The sequence below is a fragment of the Maylandia zebra genome, linkage group LG12 (genome assembly GCF_041146795.1).
Source record: "Maylandia zebra isolate NMK-2024a linkage group LG12, Mzebra_GT3a, whole genome shotgun sequence".
Classification (NCBI taxonomy): Eukaryota; Metazoa; Chordata; class Actinopteri; order Cichliformes; family Cichlidae; genus Maylandia; species Maylandia zebra.
In genome coordinates this window covers 14,909,189-14,930,407 of record NC_135178.1, presented here as the reverse complement: position 1 = coordinate 14,930,407, position 21,219 = coordinate 14,909,189, and the positions used below count along the sequence as shown (strand labels likewise).

The 21,219-nt window shown below is 40.0% G+C and overlaps 1 protein-coding gene across 2 annotated transcripts in view; it reads right to left on the bottom strand.

The window, feature by feature from the left end:
• The window catches only part of LOC101479501 (tetratricopeptide repeat protein 28), a 192,123-nt gene that overhangs the window by 167,046 nt on the left and 3,858 nt on the right, over window positions 1-21,219 (bottom strand). The gene's annotated exons all lie outside the window — the stretch shown is intronic.

Sequence of the window (21,219 nt, the reverse complement as noted above, 5' to 3'; positions counted from 1 at the left end):
TGAGTGACAGCAACACAGCGTTGAGACGCTGTAATCCCAGTCCAGTTCTCACCTTAGTCCCTTGAGGATTTCTGGACTCTAAGCCTGGTTCTAAAAGGCACACATCCACCCTTTCACACATACGGACACACAAAAAAAATTACATCCCTCCTCGTCTACGCCTTTATCACCAGCCTTGACCCTTCACCTTAACTCCAAAGTGAGACTCGTTATTAGTCTGTCACATCCAATAAAGCCTACCTTATATAAGACAATGAAACCCACCTTTCCTTCTTCCTGTGGAAGAATCAGAGCAGAGGTCGAGACAGCTGTATTAGACACTTTTTGCCATATCATAGCCCCATCAAGGTGCTATTAGCCAGCCAGTAACTACAGAAGGTCTAACTATACTGGGTCGTAAATTCCCCAAATACAGGAAATATCAAATACAGTTTTTTGTTTGTTTGTTTCTAGTCTTGCAACCTATGATAAGAAAGAGAAATTATAGAAATTAAGAGGTGCAAAGACACCCAAATAACCCCATGAAATTCCAAAATGCCCCTAGATACTGTGATAATTGGAAAAATGTTCTAATAATCACTTCTCCAACTTTTGTCTTCATTCACTTGATTTCATTTCAGTGTCCATGTCAAACACACACACTTGCAGTGTTTTTCACACTGTGTTTTTAACTGTGCATGTGTTCTACTATGTAAATATGACACCTGGCAGGAGAGCTGCTAGTAGAGCAAGATCAAATAAACTGATCTTCTTTGGCAGAAATAACCACAACCGGTAACAGATCTGAAGATCTCACAGTGAAAACATAGCACAAACAAATTGTTTGAGAGCAGCTTTAAGCCAGTTGGGGCACCGTTCTGTTGACACAGAGGCCCACGGTCGGTGCAGTTGAAGGACTGCAGCATCTGAATGAGAAATCCGAGGCTACCTTTGCAGGGTTTTAATATTGTGTGACCCGCTGACTTTCTGCAAGCTCATGTCTAACCAGCCGACATTAAGCCAGTGCTTCATAATGCAGCATTAAGTTGATTACATTATCCCCTCAACCAGAACCAGTCCCAAATATTGAGGATCACACATTGACAGGTGGTGATTATTTAATCAGGGCTCATTTCAACATTTTAAATGTGTTTTTGTCTTATGCTTTTTTGGGTTTTTTGACATTTCCCACATTGCTCTAAAGAACATCACAAATACAATTTGTGACTTAGTCAGAAATTTGGCCCAAAGCAGTAACATCACAGTGACATAAATATTAAAAAAGGATGAGCAGATCTCAAATATCTAAAATGCCCATGTCACATAAAGGTGTTGCTTTGATGAGGCTTTGAAATATACGACACAGAATACAAGTGTAAAGTCCGTCCACGTATGAACCAATGCGGTCGTCACCCATCACTTTGTAGCTGGTGGCTTGTTGCTAGTGAACGTTCCATGCTGTGATTGCATAGAAAACCCCTCTAATGTGTTTTCCACCCCCATAAAGTGACAGTTGAGCAGCAGCATCCTCAGAGCTCACCTCAAAGTTGAGAAAAGTTAAACTCGGAACAATTCCCATTCATGTCAATAACAGTTATTGTGCTTGTCATCGCTACAAATCACTGATTTCATGGTCATTTCATGGTCTCCTGTCGCTCTATTGCTGATATTCACTTCCTATGCAGATGCCCTTCAAGAATCTGTGAGGCTAAACTAAGCATACACTTATACTCAGCGATGCTTTGAGCTACAACACTAGCAATGAAATGTGCTCAAAAAAGTTTATAATGTTTGTCATGTTCACCGCGTTTGTTAACAGAAATTAACAAGGTTTCCTCACCTCCCCAACTGGTCTCTGCGGATAGTCACCTTGCCTGAGGTATCTTCCTTTTAAAAAAGGAGATTTTTCTCACCGCAGTTGCCAGATGGCTGCTCCTAGGGGATTGTTAGGTTTGTCTTTGTTATAGGGTCTTTACCTTTCAATATAAAGTGCCTTTAAATGACTATTGTGATTATAAAAATAAAAGTTGAATCGAATTCTCCGTCCATCCCCCACCCTTCTTCCACCACCACAAAACAAATAAAAAATTTATTGGATTGAACTTGAAACTCAGTTTGTTACTGCCATGTCTGCTCAGCATTCGTACACACACACACACACACACACACACACACACACACACACACACACACACACACACACCCACAGATTACATTTCGCCTGTCATGCTGGAACCATCTCTGTGAAATGGCACCAAATGGTCCAGGGTATTGACCATAACCGAGCAGAAGAGATAAAGATGAGAAACGGCAGAGCAATCAAACGATGAGTTACAATTCATCAAGGGAGTAGATAAACAATGATTGGAATGAGAGGAATGCAACGGCAGCCTTTATCCCTGTTACTGAAAGAATTGGCAGCAAACTGGGCATCTTTAGCTGCAGCAAAGCACTAAAATGCAATTACAGCATCAATTTTCTATCAAACTATCACAAAGACATTCACAATGCTCTATCCTGACAAGCAGCCCTGAAAATACTGTTGGTTAAATATGCCAAAAAAACTCCACAGAATCCTGAGATGGAGAAACATCCAAACAGATTCAATGTTTCAAATCCAGAATACGGTCGTTCTTGTAATGTAGACGTTCACAGTTGTAGGAAGCCCAGGGAATTCTCCCAGTACATTAACACTTCCTGTCAGAGTTCTTTGTGGAGTGAATGGCAATCAAATGAAAGGGGACACACTCTCAACATGACCTCTAGGGAATTATTGTGTGTGTGTGTGTAAGTGTTTAAGCCTTGAAATGCTCTGTCTTGTCTACAGGATGGAGGGCACATAGGCAAAACCTTTTTTGATACATATTAATACTCTATGAGTCCAACCATTATAAGACATAATTCAATCAAAATCATAGTGTTATAAAAATCCCAAGGATAAATATTTTGGAATATATAAATCCATAATATCCAGTGAACAGTAGTTCCCTACGTTTATGACTTGTAGAGTCCAGCTGTCAGGGTTGTGTTGACCTCTGCAAAGCCATCAGCCTTTAATTAGCGAAACGTGCCTATTTATTAATTAAACATGTCAGGCAAAAGAGAATTTAATTCCCCTGAAACGCAGCACCATCACATAATTTAATTATGCTTTGCTTTAAAATCAACAGAGCCAAGGACTCACGGAAGAATTACTTTATTTTCCACTACCCTGACAGCCCACAGCGCGCGCACACAGCACACACACACACACACACACACACACACACACAGTTTAATGTAGAAAAAAAGAAGCTACACTGAAAATGCATAAGAGGACATGGTGTACATACAGGGTTCGCTTTAACTCAAGAAGTTTAACAAACATATGGACATTTTTATACACAGTACCCAATTTTTTAAAGACTTGAAATAAACTGAACAGACTAACATCATTTTAAATATAAGGACTGGTTTTAATACTTGAATGAAAATCCTTTGGGATCAATAAGTGCCTTTAGCCCAGAACCCACTGACATCACCGCATGCTGTGTTTGTCATGTTTAGGCTGTGTGCAGGCAGGAATCGGACCAAACTCACGGGAAACAGGACTCAACTCAAAATACAGCTTTATTGCTGACGGAAAACAAAGGCGATACAAATTAACATGAAACTACACTGGGAAGTTGTAAAGGCACTGACTCATGAGGAAACACACGGAGGGGCACATAGTCATGAGGGAGAACGCGACACAGAGCTGAGGGAGACGCAGACATAAATACACAGAAGGTTAACGAGGAAAGTGGGAGCACACGGGGAACACAGCTGACATGGATAATCATAACGAGACAGGGCAGGAGTGAACACAACATGACGCATACTGACGACAGACTGTCAAAGTAAAACAGGAAGTACAGACAGGAGGAGAGAGAGCACAGACAACGGGCTGGGGAAAACATGGAATAAAACACGAGGGGAAAGGAGGGCTCACAGATACACAGAGGGGCACACAGGGGTAATCAAATAAGGAACATCTTAACAGAACAACCGAGGAACCAAGGCATAAATAAAGAACAAAATACAAAACACACGAATACTAAGAATGCTGGGCCAACCTGGCCCAGGACCATGACACTGTTCCCTCAGTTGAAAAGCTCTGATTGGTCCTTTACTGCAGCTGCCTTCAGTTACTGCTTGTGTGGGTGCTTCTGTATTCAGTTTTCTATTTAATATCTAAAAAGTATGCTCTATTGGTTTAATAGCAACTGACTGACTTTTGAAGAACATCTTATTTCACTGCCTTGAGAAACCCTTGAGTTACTTTTCTGCAGTATTCTTTGGCTGATCTGTTTTACAGCTTTGGGCTGAATCTGAGCAGATTAGCTGAAGCTCAATCTGTTCTGAAGAAGACTAATCTGGCCTTCCATGTCTCAAGTGTAAGCGGTGGTTCGTACCTTGTTGTAAACCCTCTGTGTTTCCATTCATGAAGGCATCTCTTGATTGTACTGTATACCCTGATAATGACTCACCTTCCTCTTTACCTATGATGTTGTTTTTCTGAAGTAACAGTTAAGATGCACTGACATCTGTTTGGACCTCATATTTCAAATTACAGTAAAACGCTTTAAAATACAAATTGAGCACTTTGAATATACTTTATATGCCATTTGTTAAACGAACTATAAAACTGGCTATAATTCTTAAACGGTTAATACATTTTTTGCACTCCAATTGCATATTGACTTTCCATGGTGGTGTACAGAGGCAACAAATTATGGACCTAATTCATAAAATATATTTTCTTACACTTAAACACCACCATTGTTGTAATATAGCAGCATATGCTTCACGGTTTCTAGTTTCAGGCTTGTTATTTAGTGTTTCAATAACGACATGCTACCTAGTACAGAAATATTCAGAGGAACAGCCAGCAACAATTTCTGCTTTTCAACTGATGAAAAGGATTTTTACAGAGTGCAGCTTGATCAGCAAAGAAAGGCAGCAAATATTATGTTGGAAATAGCTCAAAGAGTGCATGTAGAGTGGAAAATGCACTTAAAGAGAAACAGGAACTCTAGACCAGTATAGTTTCTCATGAAAAATTGGAAAGTTGGGACAAAGTGTCTTGTAAGAATAAAAATAAATAAATGCGAAACCACTTGTAGGAAAATGGCAAAATCGGTTGAGACACTTTAAAGGATAGAGGAAAAGGGGGACTATTTGAAAAATCAATCTCAGAGGAGTAATGTGATTATTGATGGTGTCCCTGAGGAAAAGGTGGAAATTGGGATGTCACACGTAAAAGTACATGAAATAATAAGAAATAAATTGGGACTGGCAAGAAGGATAAAGGAGGCTTTGATGAAAGCAGTCTCAGACAGATTAGTCATAAAACTACTCTGCAACACAGACGATAAAAAACAAAGACAGAAAATACTCAAAGGGAAGTGCAGGCACATTAATACAGAGTAATTTGACCTCATCATGAAGAAAAGGATGGACACTGAGGTATGGCAAACTGATCAAACCATCAAACAGTTCCTAAACTATGCATGTCTGACTTTATGACAGGAGCTTTTTTAAATAATAGCATTTTGCACATTTTGCACTCCTGAACACAGGCTCGGTAATTGCACACGTCGACATCTCTAAGATAAGGAGCAATGTACATGACTTGATTAATTTGGGGATTGCCAATATCATTTATATTTGGGTTGTATCTGAGAATAATTTATAGTACTGCGAAAAGGTCCTCAGTCACCCTTCATTTCTTTGTATTTTGCTTCTGCTTTTTACTATTAGTAAGCTACAAAACACAGATTGGTTCCCATTTTTATAGTTGAATGTTTGAAAAAAGCCAAAGATAGCACAGTTTGACAGGCATAATATAGCGTTTTGGCACCAACGAGAGGATTCCCTAAAAGCTATTACCCAAAACCTTTTCTTATCTCAGCACGTGTGCACTGTGTCCTTAAAAAAATTGAGGAAACTGGAAATTAGAAAGTGGCAGTAGGGCTAAAAAAACAAAAAAGATGTACAGCTGATTAACAGTATCTGAATGTGTACAGAGGAGAGGGGTACAACAGTGAGTGTCTGCAGCCATCTGTACATCACTATGGAGGCTCTGTCATGGTTTGGGACTGCATTTCACTGCATGCATTAAAGATCTTGTCAAAAATTGATATAATTATGAACGCAGAAAAGTACAGTCAGATTTTGATCCACTATGCATTATCACCTGGAAAGCACCTCCATGTTTCAGTATGACTGTCTTCCCAAACACACTGCTAATGTACTAAATCATAGCTGGGTAGAAAAACTCACAATAAAACATTACGATTCATGGATTGGCTTCCCCAGAGCTGCAGGCAAAAACAACCACCATCTAAAGAAGAAGTTTTGAATGTCCTTCAAGAAACCTGGGAAACTACTTCTGAAGATTACTTAAAATTATGACTCTTTACTGAAAGAGTTCGAGCTGTGCTGAAGAATAAAAGTGGTCATAACAAATATTGACTTTTAAGCATGTTAGAATTATGCAAATTATCCTCCTATTGCCCATTTTCCAAGCAAAATGTAAAAGAATGAGGGGTGGCTTAGGACTTTTGGACATTACTGTAGATTAATACTTTCCAGAACTAGGATTTGTTAATTGATGGTTTTTCCTTCTTTGGAATGAGCAATTTCCACAAAAGCCATGTCAAAAAAACGAAAACAAAAGCACTGTTTAACACTGAATGATGTAGAAGCCCTGTGGGTTTAAATGCATTTAGCCCTCCACGAACTAGGAGTGCTGCTTATGTCGCTGTTGGAAATCTCCTGATGCTGATGTTGCTCAGCTATGTGAAATGAATATCACTCTGATGTTAGTGGTGACTACTAACTGCATAGTGAGTAACTGTGTGTATAAACAGCTAGCTGGATAGACAGATATGAAGTGAACACACTCGTATACTTCCTATATTAATGCAGGTAACCCAATTTAAACTAATGTAACTAATGTTAACCATGTAACCTGTAATCCACTAAACATCAGGTGTGGACTCCAGAGACATTAGATGACTGCTGTGACGTTAGCTAACGGAGTCTTTGAAAAAAATAAGACACCAAGTTATGAAGGCATGATAAATGAACACATCCCAACCATTTGTTGACCCAGTTTGCCTGAAATTAAAAATGAAATGTTTCCACAAACAAACCCAAATGGTGTAATAGTGTTTAATGACAGACTTTGAAATAGTGAAATCCCACGTGGCACTGAATGGATGTGCTGTGCTATAAGTGTTGCTCGGGGAAAGCGAGCCGTGGTGGTGCAAATATGCAATTACACGAAGCACGCAGATGAAATCGAAAGGAGACTGCATCATAAATAAAACATCCCGATGCCGAGTCTAAATGAGTAATTTATTCTATTTATGATGAATGAAAACTGTGGAAGTAATTAGAAATATCCTTATCGTCTTTACATGTATATTTAATTATGTGCATGTGTATCTGTAAGCAAATTCTGGAAAGGCTGGGCACAGGCCACGATAACATGGGATAAATATAGTACATTTACATTGTGGTGCGCTCACTGAACATAAGCGTTGCTTATTATGAGTCTTCATAATGGCTCATGCATCACCGCTGGCAGACACGACTAACAGATGTGAGCGCTGTAACGCTCTCTTCTTGGTACTTGAAGCATTATATTCTGTGTTTACATTTCTCCACGTTATCGAGTAAAAAGTAAAAACTTCCTCTGAGTGTTTTGACTTTTGCAGCTACAAATGCGACCATGACACAGAGAAAAGAGGTCATTTCCGAGCTTTGTTGACAAACTTCCCCATCAGTTTCCTGTTTTCAGCTCATTGTTAGACACGAGTTTCCCAAGGACCGTGTGCACTCTGAAGGTTCTGACCTCATTTCCAATGGGTCGCTTCACACACACACACACACACACACACTTTGACACAACAGAAGAGAGAATTTCATGGCTGATTCAACAGCCTCCGCACTGTATTTTATCAAAGAGAAGTTCACAATGTTTAGCACAATGAGAGCGGTGACGGTGCTGCGTGGCAGAAAAATGCAAAAGCTGACGAAACAGTCACATGTAAAATTCCTGTTTTCACATTCGCAAAGCTATTTTGGTCAAAAGACGAATGGAGGACAGAAGAGAACTAAAAACGCGTCACAATTAAAGTGACTGATTGGCCCCTCGTCTGGCGTAAAATGGAGAAAACACTATGTTGCAAAGACCTCATTGGCTGCACCTATTTCCAGTGAGCTTCATTAACTGGAGGACACCAACAGCCAGCGTTCAAAGCATCTGATTGATCATACCATTTAAGTAACTACAGAGAAATGTACCGCTCTAATTATATCTGTGCGGAGGTCTTTGCAGCTACAAAGTCTCGAACAAGCGAATCATGTTTCTTTAATAATATTGTTTTTACAGCTTTCAGATTGGCTTTCACAAACTTACATCATTTAACCAACATAGCTAGGTGCCAAGCGCTAATTAGGTAGCATTAATCAATAATAAACAGACCAGAATTATCATGGTAGCAATTCTCCAAGGTTAACCTGACACATTCTTTCCTGCAGTCTTTCATGTAAGACAGTAAACTTGCGAATAATAGGAGTTTTGGAGAGGATGGCACAGGACTGAAGTACTCACATGCTTACAGCCTCAATAAACCAATAATAATAATCATAATAATAAAGTTTGGGAAAGACTGGGTGCAATTTTGATTAAATTTAGGGTGGAGGGTCACATGAATGATGCGCTGCTGCTTTGGGTGGACATGATCGTCCTCCGCTTTTCTTTGGAAAATGGTTTCTTTGAAACTACATGTTTTTTAAGTACAGTAACATCAGTTTAACATCACATTTACTGACTGACAATCTATTGTTTGTTGCTGAATCACCACCTGCTCCAACGGTTCCCAGCGGGGGTAGCATAATAGCTGCTAGATGAATGCAGGTAATTCAGTGGTACTCCCTTGGTAGTGATGCTTAACCTTTCATTACATTCATAACATAAGCTTTCTGTGTGATGAGTTTGACAGGAGAAGCTTTAACACAATCTGTTATTATGTCTTTGCACACACGCAGGTGCAACTTTTTAACTCCAAAAAGTGAGTTTAAACTAAATGGTTAAGAAAATGAACAGCTGGATAAATGAATGGATACAAATGATTCATCTAGCTTTAAATACCATCATATAAAGTGATATACAAATATCTTTATGTGAACTCATACTTACCTTATTTTTACAAGGTAATTTTCAGTGTTAATCATAACCGGCTCTTTATTTACCTCTAACAGAGCCATTTTTTTCCCCCTATCTGAACACCCAGGGAATGGCCAGGATGAGCAGGAGAATGCTTCAGAGCTGCCCTCCTGTTTAATGGGAATATGGATTTTGCCATTAAGGGTTGCCTTTTAGCATTTTACTTAACACACCAACATCTGAGGCAGAGGATTTTTTTGAAACAAAGAAAAAAAACTGCCAACAGAGCCAACCAGACCAAATGAAATGGCTGACAGAAGTCTATATTTGGTTGCGCATGGCGACTAACCAGTCATTAGTGATGAGGCTTGGATGCATTCATTATGGTTAAGGAAGTGTTGTGACTCAGTAGTCTAACCATCCAATAAACTCCAATAAAAAGCTCAAATGAGAGCTTGCTTTAGCTGTTTCTGCATCTTTCTTGACGCCGGCTACACATAAAACAAATGTTCTCCAAAGCTAGCATCTGGATTTGTTGAACTTGCTTGTTTAACTAGCAGAAAATGGCAAAGCCATCATTTATTTCAGTTCCTGCAACAAGAGAAGTGTTGTAACATGACTGACTGATAAACAGATCGATAAATAAACAAACCAGAAATAAATTTTGACTTGCAGTTAACTGATACATTAATTAACAAATCAACTCTAACTCACTGTGTGTGTATTGTCTAATCTAGACAAGTCTCATTCCTTTTGCGTTGCCTCTGTGACAGACTTTGTTTCATGCAAATACATATCTCTACGCTCAAATGATCAACAAAAGCTTGTTTCTGCAGCGTAAGTGGTACTTCCCATTTGCATATGTATCACTACGTAAACAGGTGCATACAACAGCAACTCCAATTCAGCGCTTGTTTTTGCATTTGAATGGGTTAACAAAAAAGGGCTTCAAACATGATCTTACAGACTATGCAAAAGGCATGATTGTGGATCTGAGGAGGGCAGGGTTTGAGGACTGCAAAGATTGTAGAGCTTGGTGCTCTGCTGAAAGCAGCAATCTCAAAGATGTACAATGAAAAGAGCAGAATATGAGACCCTGCAAAACATTTTCTTTGTGGGAAAAAGACTCGTGGCAGATGAATGCAGCAGACATCATGTGGTTCTGGCAGCAAGTATTGTCAGAATCATAACATCAGGTTGGGTTATTGCAACCAAGTACACAATGCATCGCACTGTTGGTATTCAGTGGATGCTGTAAGCTGCAGACAGGATTCAGTGCGGACTTAGAAACATCAGGTGTTTGGTCATTCCACAGGATCAAATATCTCCAGCCATGCCCTTCACTCTTCTAGAATTGTCACTGGTTCATATACAGTGGTCTAAAGTACACTCAGGTGAAATGTTGGCGATCCAACCACCACAATGCTCGGATATCAACCTCCATGATTAGAGAAGAGAGAAAAGCCATGACTGCTACAAGTTTATCCCCCACAGTGTGTGACATCCTTGAAACATGGGACATTATAAGCTGTGAGTGTGTATGACAGCTCCCCGGTCTGAAGTGAATAACACAGTATTGTCTGCTCTTAGATCCCGATCAATGCTGTCGCCATGTCAGGGATCATTTATCAAAGTGGCATGTGTTAATGCATGTGTTATCCTGCAGATATAACGCACCTTAAACTAAGAGGAAAAGGTTCTGGAAAAACCTGTAAACAAGCTAATGAGGGAAGAATAAACAACAATTCCCTTAAAGACTCCCGTACTGTGTCTCTTGTCCCTTCTGAGATCAAAGATCAGCATTGTTTTTAAAATATCACATTAACATTTTGTCTTGTATACAGAAAAAACTCGAACATATGACTGATAAAAGGAACAGCTTTGAGACGTCTGTGAGATTCGTCAGAGACCTCAGACAAACACTAAAAAATGAGTTGGAAACACTTTTTATTACCATTCATTAACCAGAACAATACGCGTTAAAGTACAGCAGGCTGACCAACTCAAGCTGCAGACGAGACATGCGCAGCCCATTTTTAAGCATGCTTATCCATTAATGTGATGGCTGACTTGTGCCATTTTGAAAATACTACGGAAATGTTATAGGTCTGACCTGGTAAGATTACACTAGGATATGAAGTCGGCACAAGCAGATGCCGTCAGATTGAAAGAAAAACAGTGCAGCATCAGCATCAGCGCCAAAGACGTTTCACTTCTGAACAAAGACTGATATTTTTCCAGACAGCGAAACAGCAACACGTGTGCCTTTTTCTTTAAACAAAGCCTCTGGTTGAATACTAAAATTATGGCTTTTACACAGGAGTCACTTGTCAGATTTGTACACAGAAATACACCAACTGCACTCCATGTTTCCTCTTTTTAGCTAATACTTCTCCCCAGACGTTTCCATTTTTTCGCCGCTGCTGTTGTTGTTTCCCTGTCAAACTCATTATGAGTAGAATGAATTAGAGGGTATCTAGATAAGACACAACAGTGCACACACTCAAACGGCTAATTGCAATAACCTGGCACAAATGAGTAATTTAGCTGCCTAAAAGCAAGCCCTGAGATCTAGAAGGAGCACTTTAGATGAACGAATTAGGCTGAAGGCCATTACACGCCAAGATATTTGGACAGAAAAAGAAGCTTCATCTTTCATTGGACTGGATTTGAATATTAAACAGTCGCGCCTACCGTCTCGTGGCAAAATCTGCGATCACCGCGGAAGCAGGTTAACATAATCTTGTACCTGCTGAACTCTTTGTTCCAAACTTTCATTGTTTATTAGAAATTATCTGTCATTAATCATAAACAACATGCCAGTTAAGTCAGTAATTGCAGAAAAATTGTGACCACGCAACTCTTAATGGGCAACATTAGGTCATACTTAAACTGAAGGCTGATTAGATTTCATGTCGCAGTTCCAGATGAGCAATGCAAACAAATAGGACTTTGTTTTTTAGCGATACATTAAGTGATTGCTTCTTAATGAAACGGTGACAGATGTGAAGAGACATATTGCTTTTGTATTAGCTGGCATTTTACAGCGCTGTATTGTGCAGAGTAATGCTGCCTGTTCCTATTTGCAATAACGAGGAGGGATGCCTTTTTTTATTTTTAACTCTCCCACTTAATATAAAGATGCCTTTTGCAGTTGTGACCGATAGAAACGCCGAGGAGAGACGCTCATCTCGTAAAAGCATCGCCTCCCCGGCTGCTGTTCGCCAGTCGCTGTTATCCATCAGTGAGAAAACTGGGAACTATTTACAGACATCTTTTAAGCCCGCAGGGGTGAGTGGGAGATACAATTTGAGTGGAGCATTTCTCAAATAATATTCAGAATGCATTTGGGTGCCTTATTTCAGCAAGTGTAAACAATAATGCAATTCCCTATGGTTTTTGTAATTACAGGTATATAAAAAAAGAAACATTATATTACATTAAAGTGTTCCTAAAGTTTTCCGTTTCTTATTAGAATAAGAAACAGCAAGCTAACTGGATAATGGCAAAGTTTCTGCAATAAACTGAACAGAGAAGTCTTTCAGGACAAGTCTGACAAACACCTAAATGTACACATGATTCATTACTTTCATGTAAGCACTATTTTGGTGCTGACTTTCTCACACCACTGCAGTACGTCTTTCCGAAAAGGCCAGTCTGCCACCTGAGAACAACATTAGTGGCACCTTTATCCCTGCCCATTTATTTCACTGGGAGGAAACAGGGCGTATGACTCATGGAAGGACGTTACATCACGAAAAGGTGCTCCATGAAACAGACCGCAGGCTAGACGAGGATTAGTTTCCACTAGGATGTAAGTACAACCCAAACCCAGGCAGTGTACTATAACACAATGCTTTAGTGATGTTATGCATGAGCAGAAAGACGGTTTTTTTTTTTCTTTTTTCTGCTGGATCTGACACAAGAGAAAAAAAACGAGTGTTTCAGTCACCTAAAGTTCAGAAGTGAAGGCAAGAGGACCAGGAAGCCTCTCAGCTCTGCTATTCATCTTGCCATGCTTATGCGGTGTAATGGGCTGCTTGCAGGTTGCTCTCTGCTCTACCCCATTTCCCCAATGGGAGCGCTTCCTCCCTGCAGCAGAGACAGGCTGAGCTAATTCTGGAGACATCCAGGTCTTGAGGCCTGAGCCTTGCTTAGCTTCCAAGTAGGAGGGGCCAGCGTACTACAATATGCAGCTGCTTATGAGACGAATCCCTGCGAGAAAAAAAAAAAGAGCATCCGTGCAACCCTAGGGGTTGTGCGCCAGGAGCAGGGTGCAATTGTTTTTCTCATTTCCTCAGTGTTGTAAAGCTGATCCACTATCAGGTGCAGACTGGTATGCCACGAGCATGGCAACGAGCTGGTTTTCTCTGGCTCTTTTGACATTTCTTCCCATGTAATAGCAGGCGAAAAGCTATTAAGCTGGTAATCAATTTGTGCATTCGGAGGTGAAAAAGCATTCTGAGGGCGCAGAAAATCTTTAACATGATTGAAAGTTTCTTATTTGAGGAGCTTACCTAGGCTGACATGCTGTATTTCCTTTGGGACAAAGAAACCGCTGCTTTTAATTTTCAAATAGCTTATCTGCAAAATGGTTAACGACAAAGAAAGATTTTTGTTAAACTAAAACACACACTGTGGCCAGCAAAGAGAAGACCAGCTACATGAATTCTACTCCCACAGAGGTCGATTATTTTCTTCATAGTGTTACATCCTCACTGCGTACGACTCTGTGGCCTTCTAAAGAAACAAGACAAATCAGCCGTGCTTGACTCAATAGTATAAATGAGCATCTTAAAGAAGATAACACGTAGGCTGAAGAGGAAATGGCATTGCACTCATTTAGAAGAGCTTCCTTTGGCCTGGAAAAAATGTTCATTACTCTATAAAAATGAAGTCCTGTATAAAGCTGTGTATCAAAGGTGGCTGGAATTAAACCATTACTTTAAACGGTCTTACTTGATCCAGCTGTATTAACTAATCATTGAATAATTTCTAACCTTCCTTTTATCTCAAGAATTCTTGAAAGAGTAGCAGTAAAGCAGCTAACTGATCATCTGAGGAGGCATCGTTTATTTGAAGATTTCAGAGCTCATCGCAGTACAAAAACAGTGTAAGGAAAGGTTACAAATGATCTGCTTAAGGCCTCAAACGGTGGACTCATCCTTCTTCTTGTGTTGCTAGACCTCAGTGCAGCATTAAATACTGTCGACCGCAGTATTTTATTACAGAGGTTAGAGGATGCTGTTGTTCATATTGTTCATGTAAATGGGGAGTCTTCTTCACACACTAAAGTTAGTTATGGCGTTCCACAGGGTTCTGTGCTGGGACATTATACATTATACATTATACAAGCTTCCCTTAGGAATTATTATTAGAAAACACTGCATACATTTCCATTACTATGCAGATGACACCCAGCTTTATTTATTTATTAAGCAAGATGAGTTAATTAAAACTGCAGGCATGTGTTGTAAAGACCTGGATTACCTATAATTTACCTCTAAATCCAGTCAAAACTGAGGTTACAGTCCTAGAAATGTATTTAAATGGCACTACCTAGGTCTCCAGTAAAACTGTGAGGAATCTTTGACTCATTCTTGATTAGGATATGTCCTTCAGCATGCACATGATATGTAGGACTCCTTTCATTCATTTACCCAATAGCTCTAAAATTAGGAACATCCTGTCTCAGAGTGATGCTGAAAATGAAAAAGGAGGTCATGCATTTATTGGGGTGTTTTTCCTGACATTGTAGGGTCTTTACTTTACAATATAAACCATACTGAGGCAACTATTGTTGTGAATTTCTGTTATATAAATAAAACTGAGTTGAATTAAAAGCTCTGAGCAAATCCAAAAGAATAAAACCCACAGAGAGTACACTCGAAATTTGTGAAAATGACATTTCTGTAAAGCAGTTAGTAGGTGCTGATGGTGTGTCGATAGGGCCCGGCAGATTATCATCAGAGTGAAATCAGCTCCCAGCTCTGACTCATCTCTGCCCCCTGGACAGTGTGGAGACAGGCAGCTGTGGGGTGAGAGGGAGGTCATCATCACCCACATATCAAACTAAATTACATCACCCTGAAAAGCTCCACTGAAAACTGAAAGCCTGCCTTTGTGAACTTTGCAAGTTCCAGCGATAATGATATATAGTGTACAGATCCTGTGGTTAGTATAAAGAACACACACGAGATATGCTAAATTTCCTCCTTTTTTTTTTTTTTAAACAGCTGGTGTTTCTTTAAAGCAGATTAAATTTTACTAAACACTACAATTTGGTGTGGAGCCTGGGTGGCAGAGAGGAAAACCACTTGGCCACCATCACGGCAACCCAGCTAAGCAGGATTTGGAAAGACTCTGACAAACTGTAAATTTAAAAAAAAAAAAGGGGGAGGAGGAAAAAGCTGCTAAACAGAACATCAACTATCAAATAAGCATATGAGCAAGCCTGGATATATCTTCTATCACTCATATTACAGATCTAATTTACGTGTCGTGACAAAGCTGCAGACGGAGGATGTGAGCTGGTTCTAACAGGATGTGCTCGATGTTTATGCGTTCAATTTTGAGCGAGTTGTCAGCCTGAAAGAGGAGAATGAGATTTGGGATGCAAGTAGCATCCATCAGATTCATAACAATGTCGTAGCTCAAGCAAATTTTGTTGCATGCTTACTAAATAGTAGCTCATGGGAAAGAAGATGGGCTGACTTGAGAAAGAAGCATCTTTTTGTAAAATGAGTAGCAATGAAGCAACAGTGTTGTGGATACCACGTAAGAGGGAGCAACACAGTCGCGTAAGTAAGTACAAGTTCCAGCTCATCTGCGTAAAGAATGACACAGCTGCCAAGGACGTGCTGCTGAAATTAAAACAGCCGACATGTGTGTGTGTGTTTGTGTGTGTGATCACTTTCCCTCCATCACGGTGCATATGTGCTGTACTGCTTAGCCGCAGCGGCCTTCTAAAGGAAAAAGTCAGAATTTAACTGCTCCCGCTTATTTCACAGATTTTCCAGACAAATAATTTCAGGTTTGTGCCCACTAGCGCCAACCCTCTGTCCGTCCCGGCCTCCCTGGCCTATAATTATATGCCATTCATTTGATTTGTTCATTAGGTCAACCCTCGGCTGGGTAGAAGCGAAACGGAACCCTCTTATTAGTGGTTCATAGCGCTACTCTCTCCATGGTAAGTGGAAAATAAGAGTGGGAGAGAGGAAGCTGGCTGGAAGATTTCTCTTTTTCCCTTTTTTGTAACCTGATTGCACCTCCTGATGATGAGAGGCAGCGGGGAAATTGCGCATACTGTGATACAATTGAAGATTACCAACGCCTATTCCAAAAAACAAACAAAAAAAAAAAAAAAACAACACAACAGTGGCATGAAGTCATAAAACCTCTAACACGCTCATTCAAACTTTTTCTAACATTTTTGGACATTTTTCCTGACTTTTCAGTAGATATGAAATTCCTCCTTCATTCTTACCCCGTATTCAATTATAAATGTCGGAGCTCTTTCTGCAACCTCTGAAAATTCGCACTAATTAAATCAAACAGTTACAATCATGAAGTGTGCCTCGTCACTGCAGCGGGATCTTCTAACAGATATGCTGCTTTAGATGAGATCATCTGCCCCATGTTTCTCTATAACTCAATAATCTGACAACATGGTGCACAGTATAATGAGTCTCTGCTGTCTATTGGTATTCTCAGGACTAACTAGAGGCATTCATATCGTATAATTATTTATTCATAACTTTGGGAAGGTATGCAGGTTGATGTCCTCTGTTTCTTCAAATCAAACCAGCTCACGCTAACCATAAATATGCATCAAAGGATATTATTAATATTAATTCACACACAGCGTGGCATCCGAGTGAAGATCAGAATTTAGCATTTATTTTTACATTTCATTCTTCTACTTACATTTTGCAGGCAGTTTGTGGGGTGATCCAGTACAGTATATGAGCAAACTCACCTGTGCAATACACTTATATTAATTATCTTAAAATAACGGCATATCCTAATTGCATTTTTAGGTTTTTGATATTTTAAAGTATTGATCAAAGGTCTTGAGTGAACCCTCATTTCTTTATATTTTGATTCCAAGGAGCCCGACTTTTCTATGATTTTATTCTTCGGGCTTTCTAAAGATCTTTCATCTTTTCTCGGGATGTTGGCTTCTTTACATATTGACTCATTTTCGGTTCAGTCCCTGTAGCCGACCCTTATCAGAGCCATGTTTTTGTCGTTGTTTATGAATCATTTAAGCATTAAAAATGCATCTAACTCAGGGGGTGAAAAGTGTTGTGTTTACACATAACAACAACAACAACAGCAACTTAGCAAAGGATCAATTTTAATTTGAATCTTTGGGCATTTTGTTACTAGCAGCATGTTGCAAAAAAACATCGTTTGTTCATATTTTTATTTGTTGAATCTTTGAAAAAAGCCAAAGATAACACAGTTTGACAGGAATAAATACTATTTTGCACCAAGATGGTTCTCAAAGAGCCCAAAACTTACATTCAGTGTCTTTCAAGAAGCCTGGAGATGACTACAAGACAAATAACACAAAAGTTTGCCTAAGAGACTTCAGGCTGTGTTGAAGAATAAAGGTGGTCATAGCAAATACAGATTTTCAAGGTCTTTATAATTGCACCAAGTCTGTTTTTCTCTTATATACTGCATTTCCATGCTTGTTTGTCCATGTTTTAATAACTAAGAATCCATACAGATACACGCAGCCAAAGATGCCAGTTTTGTTTATGATGTTCTTGTTGTTTATTTCCCTGTTTGCACCAGAGAAGCTCCATCATAGAAAATAATTGAACAGCTTTAACGACTTTCAGCTCACACAGTCTTTGAACATTTAACAAGTCCAAAATTGATGTGGCACAACAGATAAACACCGGCCACTGGCATCAGCGAATCTCATCTTATCAGTCAAAACAAGGCGGGTTCCGATGCCTGGCCAATAAATCGGCAACTGATCCTGAGCTGATGGTGTATCATTAACTTTTTTTAAGGCATGTATCCATGAACCTAAATGCTTTAACCAAATAAGCATTTACAGCTAAGGAAAAAGTCACCGAAAATATTATATTCCATCCTACAGAGGGCAGTGCCAAATCTCATGCAGAGCCATTCGACAGCAGAGAAATGTCACTCAAAGCCACAATCACCAACATTATGATAGTGCTGACAAACCAGTCATTTCCACTGAAACCAGAAGGCCATCCAAAAACTCCTTGTTGACATAATTCAGTGTGGATAACACGCAAACTGACTGATTGAGTCATCCAGCCAGTGAGACCCCAAAAAGGCTACTGAGCAGAACGGCATTCAAATGTAGACAAACTGAGTTTCTTTAATGAATCCACGCATACCATATTGTAATCTTCCTGCACTATGACAAAAACCTTCTCTGCTCTTCAAACATAGACTCACACATTATTTCAAAAGACTTTTGCCAGCTTACAGAAGCTTTAGTCCATTAATCAGCATGAAAATAACAGCACCAGTAACCAAGATGCAATTAAATCCACATTACAGGTGGTGTGAATGAAAGCACAAAGAAAAGCACGAGAGCTGTGACAACTCTCCCCGTGATATCAAAAGCTAGTTTCTTTATTCTGTACACACACCGAGATTAGATGAGAGCTGCTTTAACGGACAGTCATACCAACAGGGAAGCATTACACCCCAGTGGTTTTCATCCACATGAAAAGTAGAGCACCGCTGAGAGTGGCAAAAGATGAGGTCTTCAAATCATACGCACACACACAATGCCTTTCTTCCTGTGACAGCAAACTCCCGTGTCATCACCCAACGCCGCAGGAAACAGAAGCTTTATGCTCCATCAGGGTGTCAGCATCCACTCCTTACGCATTTACTGGATATGGTGCTGCTGTAATTAAAGTCCCCTTTCAGCACTCCACACACCATGACCTTTTCCATTGCAAACACTCATTGTCTCAGTTAAACCCAAGGCCTCTCTATTGGGACATAAATGGACATTTTAAGCTGCTGAAGAAGAAAAATGGATTGAAATAAATGTGTTTAAAAAAAAAAAAAAGAAGAAGTGTGGCAGCCTTGTGTGAAAAATGAGGCTTGATGGTTTTTCACCACCATTATGAGTGGGTGTAATCTGCAACTTTGGCAATAAAGATTTGAAGAGACGGAATACCCATGACAAGTGCCATCATAACCTGTAATCAGAAGATATGCAAATGATAGAGATGTTTCCCCTGATACTTCGGTGCCAGTTGTCTTCTGGGTCCCCAGGAACTCTCCTGTCAGCGCTCAAGTAGGAGAATAGGAGTGATGACAGAAAGGCCTGTTTGTTTAACATGTCACTGGAACAGCAGTGCTGAGAGGGGGAGAGCAGATGGAGGAGAAGAGCAGCAACGGATTTCCATCTAGAAAAGAGCATTGTCCTCTCAGTCGCGAAAAGACACTTGAGGCGCAGAAAAGGATCACAAAACGCTCACTGCGAGCAGATGCCGAAAGGTTTGCCATCTTACGGTGATGCCACACACTCGGCGTGTCGATCAAAAAGTTTGCAAGACTATCATTCCCTTTGTTCTTCCATATCAATAATGCACAGCAAAAGACACGCCATTGTACGCCGCAGTTTCCCTCCATCACTGGCTGCAGATTAAAAATGTGCGCAGACACAACGCGTGAGCCCCGTGTCTACGAAATGGCACCCTATTTTGTTCTCATTTAAGCTTTTTATATTCAGTAAGAGGGAGAGGTACAAAGGGCCTAAAGCTGTCTTGGGTCATTAAACCCCACATTTTCTTTCTTCTTTCAGAATGTGTTTTCTGGCAGTTACAGCAAGGAAAGCTGACAGATTAGACAGGGAGCTCCTTCACAGGCTGGCTGTGGGCTTCAGGAGGGTGGGCTGCAGCGCGGGGCTCGGGGCAGCAAAACCACGCCTGTCACCGTTTGATGGGCCAGTGCAGAAGTGCAGTCATAGGGAGGTATGATTGATGATATTATGTACTCACACAGGATCTGAATGCCAGCACACTCCTGTGATTTAATCCCTGTTCTTTCATCAAACATCGAGCCACAGCAGATAGACTGCACTCCACCAAGCCCTTCTTTCCCAGAGGCCAACACCATGAGTGTCAAGGCAGATATTACGAATCTTTTCTTTGAATCATGAGTTGTAATTTGTACAACTATTCATTCATAATCAGCAGAGTGGATTAAAAAACGTGAGTAAAAGAGGCTAAATTCTTTTTTAATGTATCAAAACATCAACCTATACATTTTTCATGCAGGAAAGTTTGCTTTCACAAATGCTCTACCTTAATCTTTTATTAAACACACTAATTCAGAGGACAGAAAAAAAGCATCAAGGAAATTAAAGTGGCTGCTGTTTTGTTCTGCACATAAAAAAAACCCCTTGAAAATCTATTCCGGTTTGACGAGACTGCCCCCTAGTGGTGAGTCGAGAGATTTAATTTCTGCAAAGCAATATTGTGTAATTTTTAATACATTGACATAAATCCCTTTGTTTCCTGTTGCAAACTAAGACACAGGGGTCAAATTATACATCAACATCACGATGAACAAAAGCCCGGGCACGAGAGTGAAAACTGTCAAATGGCAGTAAATCCAGGCTGAGCAGAGCTACACAGATTAAGCGAACCATCCCCCAAGTCAGACCACAAAGAGTTCATTGTACTTGGATAGCGTGTAAAAAGGAGGCGAACGATTTTGGCAGTGATTTTCAATTATAGTTTGGTCTCAAAGGCCTCAGAGGTTCTGTGAAATTTCTCCCACTGTACGAGATGCAAGAGAGAAAAGTGACACCATAAAGTCAAGACTACTGTTACAGAAATTTATAATATCAAGTGAAATATATCGGACTAGCCGGAGCACACGATCACAACAACAGAAGTATAAAAAGCTACAGTAAACAATAGGTGTGTTTAAGGCTGTACTCAAAGTCCACAGACAATGGGACAGGACGCACACGTTACCGACATAATAAGAAGTGACAGTGTCAGCTCTCACTGCAATGA